Source organism: Microcebus murinus, chromosome 19 (assembly GCF_040939455.1).
Source record: "Microcebus murinus isolate Inina chromosome 19, M.murinus_Inina_mat1.0, whole genome shotgun sequence".
Classification (NCBI taxonomy): Eukaryota; Metazoa; Chordata; class Mammalia; order Primates; family Cheirogaleidae; genus Microcebus; species Microcebus murinus.
In genome coordinates, this window is record NC_134122.1 from 32,867,370 (window position 1) to 32,871,147 (window position 3,778).

General features: G+C 43.4%; 1 pseudogene; it reads left to right on the plus strand.

Moving 5' to 3' along the window:
* The first annotated feature begins 1,236 nt into the window (after positions 1 to 1,236).
* On the plus strand, positions 1,237 to 1,367 carry LOC142862536 (uncharacterized; annotated as a pseudogene).
* The last annotated feature ends 2,411 nt before the right edge of the window (positions 1,368 to 3,778 follow it).

Here is a 3,778-nt window from a genome sequence, read left to right on the forward strand (position 1 = left end):
ATCATATGTCCTGCCACATAGTATATGGACAAGAAATGTCATCTCTTTCCTGCTCTGAAGTGTACTTCTCTATCACTTTACAGGGACCCACCTAGTAATGCTGAGGGTCAAAGTTAAAACCCCAGAGCTACAAAAGGAGACTGGATTCTAAGCATGGCAGCTAGCATTGCTGAGGGCAAATGTCAGACACTATTCCAAGGGCTTCACATGCATTAATTTGTGTAGCCCTCATCACAGTCCTGCAATAATTCTCATCCCCACTTTACAGATAAGAAAACCAAGGCACAGAAGAGCTAAATACCTTGCCCCAAGTCAATACAGTTAGTCAACATGGAACCTGAAACTTGTCTAAATTGTTTAAAAGAGCTAAATAAATAGAAGGGGCTCCAGAAATGTGAGACACTAGTATCCAGGTCATCTCTGTGCAAAGATCCTTCCATAAGAGAGAGGGACTCTTGGAATAGAAGACAAGAATAAGAAATCATGTGTGCTGAGGAGGAAGGAGAGTCAGGCGTGCTAGATGGGGACCCTGGGCCTAGACTAGGGTGCAAAGCCACCTTAGGTTTTGTCCCCAGACACCTCACTCGCCTCATGCAGCTCTAGCCAAATGAGGAAGAGATACGAAGAGGTCAAAACCATGTAGCTCTTGTAGTGCAGATACAACTACACAAAGACCTTCCTAAGTTCATCTAGAGCAAGCTCAGATCCATGTTCAGCCCAAGTCAGTCCAGCTTCAGCCATCAAGAGAAAGGCAGGCCACAGGTGACAAGCAGTGTCCCTCTAGGAAACTTAAAAACTGAGGTGTGGAGACTTTTTGTGAATGAGTTTTTTCCCCCCTTTATGTCTTAGTCCATTTCATGCTTCCATAAAAGAATACCACAAACAGGGTAATTTATAAGGAGCAGAAATTTCTTTCTCACAGTTCTAGAGGCTGGGAAGTCCAAGATCAAGGCACTAGCTTCTGATGTCTGGTGGGGGCCCTCCTGCTGCATTCTCAAATGGCAGAACCACAGAAAAGCAAGCTAGCCAACTGCTGTGTGAAACCCCTTTTATAAGGACCTTAATCTCATTCACAAAGGAGAAGCTCTCCTGGCCTAATCACCACTTAAAGGCCCCACCTGTCAATACCATCACATTGGCAACATCTGAGTTTTGGAGGGTCACATTCAAGCCATAGCACCCTAGGATATAAACCATACAAACCATGATTTTTCTTTTTTTTTAATTTTTTCCCTTAGCTTTGCTCAGTGGCAGTATTGTGGCCAATGAGGTTTATCTGAAGCTTAATTATTGCTAATTAACATTTTCCCCACTATAACAAAACACTTATTAGTGTTCCTTGCCATTTTTTAATGGGAACCATTTTCCCTCATCCCTCATCATTTAATTTTCATCTCCTGTTTCACAGGTAAAGAACCTGCAACATGGAGATTATATGCTAATTGCTCAAAATGAAACAATAAAGGCAACACTAGAAACCAACTCTAGCTCTAGCATCCAAAACCTGCATTCTGTTCACTATAAGATTCTTCTCCTTATGTGCATAAATGAAAAGCAGTTTCTCTGTCTACCACACTTTTGACACCAAATGTGTGTGGTTTTTCCACACCCAGCAATGCCCTATTCTCTGTGGACACCAATTGGTGTTCATGTGGGTTTACTACATGTGCTGATTTATTATAAAGAATATGTTAAAAGGATACAGATGAACAGTCAGATGAAGCAGTACCTAGGGTGAGGTCTGGAGGGCTCTGGGCATAGGAGCTTCAGTCCCCATCAAATTGGCAGAAACCACCCTCCAAGTATGTGGGTCCATTTATCCACCCAAAGTTCTCTGAATCCCATGGTTTAGGGGCTTTATGGAGGCTTCATCACCTAGGTCTGATGGATTATGAGCTCACTCTCTAGCCCCTCTCCCCTCCCTGGAGGATCGGGGGAGGGGGGTGTAGAGCTGAAAGTTCCCAGCTTCTAACATGGCTTCATGGCTTGGTCTTTCTAGTGACCAGCCCTTATCCTGAAGCTAACCAGAAGCCAGCCAAGAGTTGCCTCCTTTGAACAAAAGATGCTTTTATCACTCAGGAAATTCAAAGGGATTTGGGAGCTCTATGTAAGATGCTGCTATCACCCCCAGTACTCAGGAACATATAAGAGTTTTAGGAGCGCTGTGTTAGGAAGCAAGGTCAGAGACCATGTATGTATTCCTTATTGTGCCACAGTGCTCAGCATAGAACACTAGGCACAGTAGGAGTGGGGAGGTACAAAAGAAGAAACCCAATCAGTGACTCAAGGAACTTGAACTTACTACTCTATGTTGGCCCTTCTGCAGTCTCCTAACTTGTATGGAAACCACACAAACCACCACCCTGTATTTCTCACCATCTACACTTTCTTCACAGTTCTATTGGTGTCTCCTCCATGGATGGATCTCCACTTTTGACTGTAAAGATTCTGAACAGCAAGACAGCCCTAGCCCACTCCACACACCCCGTCTCTTCCCCACATTACAAAAAGGACATTCTTCGTACATGATTATATTGTTGTTGTTGAGTAAAAATTTGTAAACTCATTTTCTACTCATTGTTATGCAGAACAACAAAGCTGCCCACTTTTTCAAGTGTGTTTGAGTGACTTTCAATTAATACAAATGTTTAATTGTATTTCCAGGAGGCAGAGGCAGGCATGATTTTTATTAATCACTGGTTTCTCATTGTCAGTGAAATGTTAACTTTGAAGATAGAACAGAAAATACCAGTGATGACAGGAGGAATTTCCCAATCTTTGCTCACTTCCTGTTCCATCTGCTCCACTACTGAAGTGACTAGGACATCAGCCAAAGGAGGGCTGCAGACAAGACAGCAGTAGCAAGAGGAGTGGCCAACAATGAAAGGATCCAACCTCACCTTCCAAGCTCATTCACCTGTACTCAATGCCTGTCACTGCCTTCCACTCTCTCCCTATCAGGGAGGTGAGCTGACCACCACCAACTCTGCCCATGAGGTCCCAGAAAGACCCAAATAAAATTAAAAGAATGCCCACTCCAACTGAGGGAAGGGGCATGGATGAGGGAGTCTCTCATTAGTGACTGAGGGGTCTCAATACAATGCAAGAAGATGAAAATCAGGTGACTGTCCATGGATGGATGAAACAGAGAAAGCTCAAGTGCAGAATCTGTTGAAGAAGGGATACAGTGGTGTAGGAGATAGTTTCCTGAGAAGAGCACGAGACAAACCCTCGAGTTCTAGGAGAACAGAGTTTGGTGATGAGAGGAGGAAGTGGAACAAAGAACTTACTTGAACATGTATTTGTGCTGCAAACAGATATCCCCTCTGTGTTTTGCAATGTAAAATAGAAACAAGAGAAGTTCCAGGTGGAAGCCAGGTAGCAGGTGGAGTGAGATTGAAAAAGAATTGTGGAGGCTTCAAGAAGCTTGTTTCTGGTAAAGAAACCAGATGTTCCCCCATAGATGGAATCATTGACAAAGTGGATAATTCTGAGTTTATGATGAATACATAATATTTTATTAAGAGGAAGGAAGGAAGGAGGAAGGAAGGAAGGAAGGTAGGAAGGAAGGAAGGAAGGAAGGAAGGAAGGAAGGAAGGAAGGAAGGAAGGAAGGAAGGAAGGAAGGAAGGAAGGAAGGGTGGGTAGGAACTCCAAGTGGGAGGAAAATCAAAATAAGAAACTCAAGACTGAGCCATGAATAGAGTGTTCAAAAAACTCAGAGAAATCAGTTTGATCTGCATGCTAGGAATGTTTTCCCTTGAGAGGAACTACTCTCC